The sequence below is a fragment of the Oncorhynchus mykiss genome, chromosome 6 (genome assembly GCF_013265735.2).
Source record: "Oncorhynchus mykiss isolate Arlee chromosome 6, USDA_OmykA_1.1, whole genome shotgun sequence".
NCBI lineage: Eukaryota > Metazoa > Chordata > Actinopteri > Salmoniformes > Salmonidae > Oncorhynchus > Oncorhynchus mykiss.
The window spans coordinates 75,382,938-75,393,349 of record NC_048570.1 but is presented as its reverse complement, the minus strand read 5'-3'; the positions used below and the strand labels follow the sequence as shown (position 1 = coordinate 75,393,349).

Genomic DNA, 10,412 nt, shown 5'->3' with positions numbered 1-10,412 from the left:
TGTGGACCACGTAAGTGCGTCTCGTCCAGTGAGAGACATGTTAGTGTCGAATCTTTGTCGCACGCTAGTGTTTGATAAGTGATACTTCACCTATTCAGTTTAAAAAGACCACTAGAGGGCGGATAACTCCACGGAATATACATAAATACCCTTGTGCGACAATTCGATTCTTGTAACAAAAACATGTTTTACTGTTTCAGTGGGATTGTTTATAAATACACCTAATCGATTAAAAATAATGATCAAATTAGTTATGAAAAGCGTAATGTATTGTTCTTCCACACTTGAATTTGTAACTGATGTCATGCCATATTATCTACATGAAACATCATCTTTGTGATGAAGTAATGATGTTATAAAAATATGTTTATATCTGACGCTTTCATCTTAGCATTCACTTCAGATCGAATTCGAGGTTTTGAGTGTGTCTGATCCGTGTGATCAAGCGATGTTTGTAGTTTAGCTCACGCGCTCTGGTTTTTATAGAGAAACGTCACATCCGTTGTATACAGACTTCATTCGCTGTCAAGAGGGTGGATGTCTAGCTAGCTGGTAAGTGATGCGCTTATCAACTGTACTTTGATTAAAACCGTTTTTATCTGAAAGCTCTTACCAAATTTACTCCCTTCACAAACAACAGTTGTTGTAACAAGGAATAGTACCCTAGTGTCCCAGTTGTATTAGGTTTGTTTTTTGTGTTCTAGCTTTTAAAAAATCGTGTCGCAGAGCGCTAGCTACAGTACCTAGATAGCTAACACTTACATTGGTTGTCGATAACTAGCTAGTTAGCTGTGGTCTTTGGGAGTTATGTGGCCGTTCAGTAGCTACTAACCAGAAACCTACAATTTAGCATCAGTTGCAAGAAGTTCTAAGACATTCAAACTATGAATGCTTGGTAGTGAACTGGCTTTTAGTATTTATTTTAAGATATCCCTGAAATAAGGTAGATGTGGACTAGCTAACGTTACCTAGTGTGATTTGATTGATTGGTTTTGGGACATTATTTTTGCAAATATATTGTTTGCCCTTCCAGCGAGGCAATTTCAATTAGTATCTTTCGAGGGTCAGGGAAGGTAGCTAGCTAGCTAGCTAACGATAGGTAATTAAGATAGGTAAACTTGTCTAAGGAGGGGGCAAACATGTTTACAATAGGTATGGAACCCTTCTAATAGTCTATGGTACTCTGACAATTTACCTACTAGCCTACTAGTTACTTGGCTGCTAACGTTAGATCTTTGGGTGTGGCTTATGGGGACTAGTGGTTAAAGCGTTGGGTCAGTAACCGAAAGGGTCGAAAGGATCGAATCCCCGAGCTGACAGGGTAAAAATCTGCCGTTCTGCCCCTGAACAAGGGGCAGACCCGGGTAGGCGGTCGTTGTAAATAAGAATTTGTTCTTAACTGACTTGCCTAGTTAAATAAAGGTCAAATAAAGCATGCTTTTCCAAACCGAATAGCGTTTGTTACAGTGAATTTCTCATGTATTTTGTGTAACTATGTTGCCGAACTTTTTCTCCACTCGAGCCTGACAGGCGATTTCGTTGTAGTTTAGGGCGTTAAAGGGCCGTATTAATAGCTTGCAACATAGTGCCCGGTGTTGTCTGCATGAGTTTCGATGAAACCGGCGTACTGCGCTTGCGGAGATTATGTTGCACCTTCCTGCTAAATAGTGATCAGATTCATAAATACTAGCCTACGAGCTACGTCTATGCATTTTTCTATGCTTCAAAGGTGGATAACTCGGCTCACTTGAACTGACCACACAACCGACTAGTACCAAGCTGGTCGGATTTGAAGAGGATCACCGATTTATAGTAGGTCAAATCTAGTGTAACTAGCGAGCCGGGTGGGCAATTTTGCGACCTCTTTACTTGAAAAAAAAATCTGCCTCCCCACAACTTGTCTTCCGAGTTCATATCTGCTTGACTTTACCGTGATCTATCGGTATTTAGCCGTGCTAGTATATCTAGGTTGCATTATGTTTCGCTTTCATCAACATTTGCTTGTGTGTTATAGCAAGCTAACCAGTGAGGGACAGCCGGAGCAAGCTTGCTGCATCCTCAGAACGGGAGTAGCCCTTACTATCCTTTGCGTTTGGTAGCTTGCTTGAGAGATGACATCAATAATGCTGCACCGTTGTTTTCGATATTCTACATTGATCTGGGTATTGCATGATTTGTTTAATGTTATAGTTTTTTGCTTGGGTGGTAATGTTGGATTGAGAAATTGGCAAATTTTGCAAAGATATAGGCCAGTAGTACAGTATCGAACAACTGGAATCAAATCGTATTTGTCACGTGCCAAATACGACTTTACGGTGAAATACTTGCTTGCTTAGGATTCCTTCCCAACGATGCCGTTTAATAATAAAATGATAAATAGGAATAAAATACACACGAATGGCGATACAGTATATACAGGGAGTACCAGATCAATGTGCAGAGAGGTACGAGGTATTTTTGGTAGATATGTACATGAAGGCAGGGTAAAGGGACTAGGCATCAGGATGGATAATAATAAGAGTAAAGAACAACAGAGCAGCAGCAAATTATGAGTGTTTAAGTGTGTGTGGGGTAGGTTTTGTGGGAGTGTCAATGTAGTGTGCGTGCTTGCGCATAGGGTCAGTGCAGATAGTTCGGGTACCATTAGTTGGCTATTGAGCAGTCTTATGGCCTGAGGGTAGAAGCTGTCTCGGAGCCTGAACCGATGCTCCGGTACCATTTGCCCAACAGTCTGTGGCTTGGCTGTCTGGAGTCTTTGCCAATTTTGCATTCCTGATATAGTGGCCCTGGATGGCAGGAAGCTCGGCTCCAGTGATGTACTAGGCTGTCCGCACCACCCTCTGTAGCGCTTTGAGGTCAAGGGTGGTGCATTTGCCATAGAGTGGTGATGCAGCCAGTCAAGATGCTCTCGTTGGTGCCGTTGTCGAAGGACCCGAGGGCCCATGCTAAAACCTTTCAGCCTGAGGGGTAGGGGCGCTGCCTTGCCCTCTTCATGACTGTGTGGGTGTGTGTGGGCCATCCTTAGTGATGTGGATGCCAAGGAACTTGAAGCTCTCAACCCGCTCCACAACAGCCCCGTCGATGTTCATGGGGGCATGCTCTCCCCTCTTTTTATGTATTTATTTCACCTTTATTTAACCAGGTAGGCCAGTTGAGAACAAGTTATCATTTACAACTGCAACCTGGCCAAGATGGAGCAAAGCAGTGTGACATAAACAAGAGTTTATCCCATGTGTAACAAACACATGGGATAAAGTCAATAACACAATAGAAAAACCTGTGTACAGTGTGTGCAAATGAAGTAAGGAGGTAAAGCAATAAATAGGCCAATAGTGGCAAAGTAATTAAAATTTAGCACTTTACACTGGAGTGATATGTGCAGATGGAATGTGCAAGTAGAAAAATAACGGTGTGCAAACGAGCAGAAAAAGTGGTTGGATGGGATATTTACAGAGGGGCTGTGTACAGCTGCAGCGATCGGTAAGCTGCTCTGACGGCTGATGCTTAGTTAGTGAGAGAGATATACGTCCAACTTGAGTGATTAAATGTGTGTGTATGTATGTGTATATATATTTATTATTATTATTATTTTTATTTATTTGTTTTAAAATTGCAATTCACTCCAGTCATAGGCAGCAGAGAACTGGAAGGAAAGGTGGCCAAAGGAGGTGTAGGCTTTGGGGATGACCAGTGAAATATACCTGCTGGAGGGCGTGCTATGGGTGGGTGTTGCTATGGTGACCAGTGAGCTGAGATAAGGCAGAGCTTTACCTAGCAAAGACTTATAGATGACCTGGAGCCAGGGGGTTTGGCAACGAATATGTTGCGAGGACCAGCCAACAAGAGCATACAGGTCGCAGTGGTGGGTAGTAAATGGGGCTTTGGTGACAATGGATGGCACTGTGATAGCAAATTGGATGCAGTCTGAGTAGAGCGTTGGAGGCTATTTTGTAAATGACATTGCCGAAGTCAAGGATCTGTAGGATAGTCAGTTTTACGAGGGTATGTTTGGCAGCATGAGTGAAGGAGGCTTTGTTGTGAAATAGGAAGCCAATTCTAGATTTAACTTTGGATTGGAGATGCTTAATGTGAGTCTGGAAGGAGAGTTTACAGTCTAACCAGACACCTAGGTATTTATAGTTGTCCACATATTGTAAGTCAGAACCGTCCAGAGCAGAGATGCTAGTCGGGCGGGCAGGTGTGGGCAACGATCGGTTGAAGAGCATGCATTTTGTTTTACTTGTATTTAAGAGCAGTTGGAGGCCACGGAAGGAGAGTTGTATGTCATTGAAGCTCTTTGGAGGTTAGTTAAGTGTCCAAAGAAGGGCCAGATGTATACAGAATGGTATCGTCTGCGTGGAGGTGGATCAGAGAATCACCAGCAGCAAGAGCAACATCTTTGAAATTTACAGAGTAAAGAGTCGGCCCGAGAATTGAACCCTGTTGGGACCCCCATAGAGACTGCCAGAGGTCTGGACAACAGGCCCTCCGATTTGACATACTGAACTCTATCAGAGAAGTAGTTGGTGAACCAGGCGAGGCAGCCATTAGAGAAACCAATGCTGTTGAGTCTGCCGATAAGAATGCAGTGATTGACAGTCGAAAGCCTAAGCCAGGTCGATGATGACGGCTTCACAGTACTGTCTTTTATCGATGGTGGTTATGATGTCGTTTAGGACCTTGCGTGTGGCTGAGGTGCACCCATGACCAGCTCGGAAACCAGATTGCATAGCCGAGAAGGTACGGTGGGATTCGAAATTGTCAATGATCTGTTTGTTCACTTGGCTTTCAAAGACTTTAGAAAGGCAGGGCAGGATGGATATAGGTCTGTAGCAGTTTGAGTCTAGAGTGTCTCCCCTTTGAAGAGGGGGATGACCTCGACTTCTTTCCAATCATTAGGAATCTCAGACGAAATGAGAGAGGTTGAACAGACTAGTAATAGGTGTTGCAACAATGGCGGTGGCTCATTTTAGGAAGAGAGGATCCAGATTGTCTAGCCCAGCTGATTTGTTGGGGTCCAGAATTTGCAGCTCTTTCAGAACATCGGCTGTCTGGATTTGGGTGAAAGAGAAGCGGGGGGGTCTTGGGCCAGTTGCTGCGGGGGTGCAGAGCTGTTGGCTGGGGTAGGGGTAGCCAGGTGAAAAGCATGGCCAGCCGTAGAGATGCTTATTGAAATTCTCGATTATCGTAGATTTATCTTTCTCCTATAGTGCACGATCATCCCCTTTGGTCTTATTGAGGTTGTTGTCTTTGCACCACACTAGAGGTCGACCGATTAATCGGAATGGCCGATTAATTAGGGCCGATTTCAAGTTTTCAGAACAATCGGAAATCAATATTTTTGGGTGCCGATTTGCCTATTTATTTATTTATAAAATAAAAAAAAATGTATATTTTTTTATAAATATTTTTTTATTTAACTTTTTAACTAGTCAGGTCAGTTAAGAACACATTCTTATTTTCAACGACGGCCTAGGAACGGTGGGTTAACTGCCTTGTTCAGGGGCAGAACGACAGATTTTCACCATGTCAGCTCGAGGGATCCAATCTTGCAACCTTACAGTTAACTAGTCCAACGCAATAACAACCTGCCTCTTTCTTGTTGCACTCCACAAGGAGACTGCCTGTTACGCGGATGCAGTAAGCCAAGGTAAGTTGCTAGTTAGCATTAAACCTATCTTACAAAAAACAATCATAATCACTAGTTAACTACACATGGTTGATGATATTATCAAGCGTGTCCTGTGTTGCATATAATCTGACTGAGCATACAAGCAGGCAAGTATCTAACTGAGCGGTGGTAGGCAGAAGCAGGCGCGTAAACATTAATTCAAACAGCACTTTCGTGCGTTTTGCCAGCAGCTCTTCGTTGTGCATCAAGCATTGCACTGTTTATGACTTCAAGCCTATCAACTCCCGAGATGAGGCTGGTGTAACCGAAGTGAAATGACTAGCTAGTTAGCACACGCTAATAGCGTTTCAAACGTCACTCGCTCTGAGCCTTCTAGTAGTTGTTCCCCTTGCTCTGCATGGGTAACGCTGCTTCGATGGTGGCTGTTGTCGTTGTGTTGCTGGTTCGAGCCCAGGGAGGAGCGAGGAGAGGGACGGAAGCTATACTGTTACACTGGCAATACTAAAGTGCCTATAAGAACATCCAATAGTCAAAGGTTAATGAAATACAAATGGTATAGAGGGAAATAGTCCTATAATTCCTATAATGACTACAACCTAAAACTTCTTACCTGGGAATATTGAAGACTCATGTTAAAAGGAACCACCAGCTTTCATATGTTCTCATGTTCTGAGCAAGGAACTGAAACGTTAGCTTTCTTACAAAGCACATATTGCACTTTTACTTTCTTCTCCAACACTTTGTTTTTGCATTATTTAAACCAAATTGAACATGTTTCATTATTTACTTGAGACTAAATTGATTTTATTGATGTATTATATGAAGTTAAAATAAGTGTTCACTCAGTATTGTTGTAATTGTCATTATTACAAATAAAAAAAAAATCGTCCAATAATCGGAATCGGCTTTTTTGGTCATCCAATAATCGTTGTTGAAAAATCATAATCGGTCGACCTCTACACCACACTGCTAAGTCTCTGATCTCCTTCTTATAGGCTGACTCATCTCCGCCGGTGATCAGACCTACCACGTGTTGTCAGCAAACTTGATGATGGTGTTGGAGTTGTGCATGGCCACGCAGTTTTGGGTAAACAGGGAGGGCACTAAGTACAAACCCCCCGAGTGGCCCCCGTGTTGAGGGTCAGCTTTTCTGAGGTGTTGTTGCTTGCGCTGTGATGATTATGGAATTTTGGGTAATTGTTATGCAAATAGACACTGTCATTATCATAATCGTCATTTTAAATGTTTTGAGCTTATAATGCTGCTTTGAAAATGATCTACGACATACGCAATGAATAAAACACAGCTTTGGTGACACCAGATTAAAAAAATTAATGGTTTTGACCGCTCGGGACTTTTGGAAATTAAGCTTCTCCTTCCGACTGTGCCGTTTTGCTCGTAAAATGATTACCAATTTTACCCACTTCATGTAAAACTTAACTGCTATTGACTAAACTTTATCTGCTTGAATATAAAGTTAAATTGTTATATTGTCCATAATTGTCAGTTACACGTTTATCTGAAAATTGAGCCAGCCCTAGTTGTTGCATACCCTCACCACCTGGGGCTGGCCTGTCAGGATGTCCAGGATTCAGTTGTAGAGGGAGGGGTTCAATCCCAGTGTCCATATCTTGTTGATAAACGATGAGCTGTAGTCCATGAACAGAGTTCTCACAGTTATTTCCCCACCTTTGTGTTGCTGAATGTTACACACACACAAGACACCTTCAATCAGTACTGTCCAACTCAACTGACTATCTTATTAAAGTATTTGAATAATCCCCTCGTGCTACTACAACACAGAGGTCTTTGGTATTGTTGTTGAGCTAAAGGCAGCTTCAATTGCTATGTCTGCCTTCTGTGGTCATGTGGAATGTATTTCCTGTTTGGGTTGCTGCAGTTTGGAGAGAGAGGGGTGGGGGAAAAGTGTGACCTTCTACGGAATATCTTGTTGCTCCACAAGTGTTCTGAAGAAGGAAGTTTTTACCAATATAAACATATCTCATTTTTGGGACATTTTATCATTGTGGAATCAGGTTGTCAATGCTGCTGTCTCTGGTTTTGATTATATATATATTTTTAAATAGGCTAACTACACTGTTAGTAGCCTAAATGTGTCACTGAGTTTGAGTATAGACCAGTTGTTGTGCATCTCAGCTCTCCTCTGTAGTAAACCAACATTTCCAACACATTTGTCACAGCCACCTCTTAACCCTTGGGTTTATGTTTGCTTTGAGCTTGTCACATTTTAAGACATTGCATTATTGGCTGTCATCCAAAGCTTGATGAGATATTTTATTTAACAGTAGAGGTCGACCGACTATGATTTTTCAACGCCGATACCGATTATTGGAGGACCAAAAAAGCCAATACCGATTTAATTCGGCCAATTATGAAATAAAATAATAATAAAAATATATATATATTTTGTAATAATGACAATTACAACCATACTGAGTGAACTTATTTTAACTTAATATAATACATCAAAATCAATTTAGCCTCAAGTAAATAATGAAACATGTTCAATTTGGTTTAAATAATGCAAAAACAAAGTGTTGGAGAAGAAAGTAAAAGTGCAATATGTGCTATGTAAGAAAGCTAACGTTTCAGTTCCTTGCTCAGAACATGAGAACATATGAAAGCTGGTGGTTCCTTTTAACATGAGTCTTCAATATTCCCAGGTAAGAAGTTTTAGGTTGTAGTTATTATAGGAATTATAGGACTATTTCCCTCTATACCATTTGTATTTCATTAACCTTTGACTATTGGATGTTCTTATAGGCACTTTAGTATTGCCAGTGTAACAGTATAGCTTCCATCCCTCTACTCGCTCCTACCTGGGCTCGAACCAGGAACACATCGACAACAGCCACCCTCGAAGCAGCGTTACCCATGCAGAGCAAGGGGAACAACCACTGCAAGGCTCAGAGCGAGTGACGTTTGAAACGCTATTAGTGCGCACCCCGCTAACTAGCTAGCCATTTCACATCGGTTACACCAGCCTAATCTCGGGAGTTGATTTGCTTGAAGTCATAAACCGCACAATGCTTGTAGCACAGCGACGAGCTGCTGGCAAAAAGCACGAAAGTGCTGTTTGAATGAATGTTTACGCGCCTGCTTCTGCCTACCACTGCTCAGTCAGACTGCTCTATCAAATCATAGACTTAACTATACCATAATAACACACAGAAATACGAGCCTTAGGTCATTAATATGGTCGAATCCGGAAACTATCATCTCGAAAACAAGACGTTTATTCTTTCAGTGAAATACAGAACCGTTCCGTATTTTATCGAACGGGTGGCATCCATAAGTCTAAATATTCCTGTTACATTGCACAACCTTCAATGTAATGTCATAATTATGTACAATTCTGGCAAACTAGGCGGCCCAAACTGTTGCATATACACGGACTCTGCGTGCAATGAACGCAAGAGAAGTGACACAATTTCACCTGGTTAATATTGCCTGCTAACCTGGATTTCTTTTAGCTAAATATGCATGTTTAAAAATATATACTTCTGTGTATTGATTTTAAGAAAGGCATTGATGTTTATGGTTAGGTACACATTGGAGCAACAACGGTCCTTTTTCACGAATATACACCGCATCGATTATATGCAACGCAGGACACGCTAGATTAACTTGTAATATCATCAACCATGTGTAGTTAACTAGTGATTATGATTGATTGTTTTTTATAAGATAAGTTATGGCTCTTATGGCTGCATCCCTTGTTCTCAATTTCCGCCTGAAGACATACCCTAATCTAACTGCCTGTAGCTCAGCCCCAGAAGCAAGGATATGCATATTCTTACTATCATTTGAATGAAAACATTCTGAAGTTTGTGGAAGTGTTAATTGAATGTAGGAGAATATAACACAGATCTGGTGGAAGAAAAGAGAAAGAAAGAGCATACGTTTTCTGTTTTTTATTGTTGTAGGATCTTTCACATGTCCTAGAATAGCCACACAATCAGATGGGATGCTGGAGATAATTTTGATGGATAACGCAAGAGGGCAACTGTAGGTGTGCAAAGTTTCAGACTGATAACTTCAGGAATGGGTGAGCTACATGACATTTAGCATGAAGTCACCCAGGTGTCCCACACAAGTTGGCCAAATGTACCCAAGTGGCCGACTTGGTGAAATTACTTATAACTATATACACAACAGTGCAAATAACTATATACAACATATCAAAAAGCTATTCTAACACACCAAAAAAAAAAGTTTAAAATAAGCGTAGAAAATAAATATATAAAAAAAACAGTACACCCTTTGGAAGTCCTCTATACAATATTTTGCTGCCTGTGCCATGTCCCATAGCAGTCTCTTTCTGATGTAAATCTGAGGCAAACTGAACAAGTAGTGCAGGTCATGCGACACAGAACACAACGACGCCTCCATGCCGTGCCCTTTTGGCCCTGAGGCACAGTCATGCCTGCAGTAATGAACTGTGGCATATGAACACCACTGGAGGCAGAGGTAGAGCGGGCAGCTTGGCACCGGGGGCTCCCAGTCGGAGTCGCTATCACTGTGAAAGAAACGATACAAATCTTTTATGTTATGAGCCTTTTATCATCACATAAAATAAAAATATATGTATTGTATAGAGCAGAGGGAATAGTCACTAAGGTGAAGTGCTGTCCCATTCAACTCTGGCCATTGTTGTGGGCCTGCCCACCCCTGAACCGCACCCAATGGCTATTTCATATGGAAATGGAGCAGCCAGCGCAGTGGTCATGTGTGTGTTTGCTGTTCTACTCCATTCCAT

At 41.7% G+C, this 10,412-nt stretch overlaps 1 protein-coding gene across 3 annotated transcripts in view; it reads left to right on the top strand.

Moving 5' to 3' along the window:
* The first annotated feature begins 518 nt into the window (after positions 1 to 518).
* The window catches only part of LOC110526586 (granule associated Rac and RHOG effector protein 1), a 53,302-nt gene continuing 43,408 nt past the window's right edge, over positions 519 to 10,412 (top strand). Inside the window, exon 1 of one of the 3 annotated variants that reach the window (XM_021607683.2) lies at positions 519 to 552. The gene's annotated coding sequence lies outside the window, so the exon portion shown is untranslated. Of the gene's footprint in view, positions 553 to 1,452; positions 1,817 to 10,412 lie in introns of those variants that run through there. The other 2 variants (XM_021607681.2, XM_036980975.1) reach the window with 2 other exon arrangements.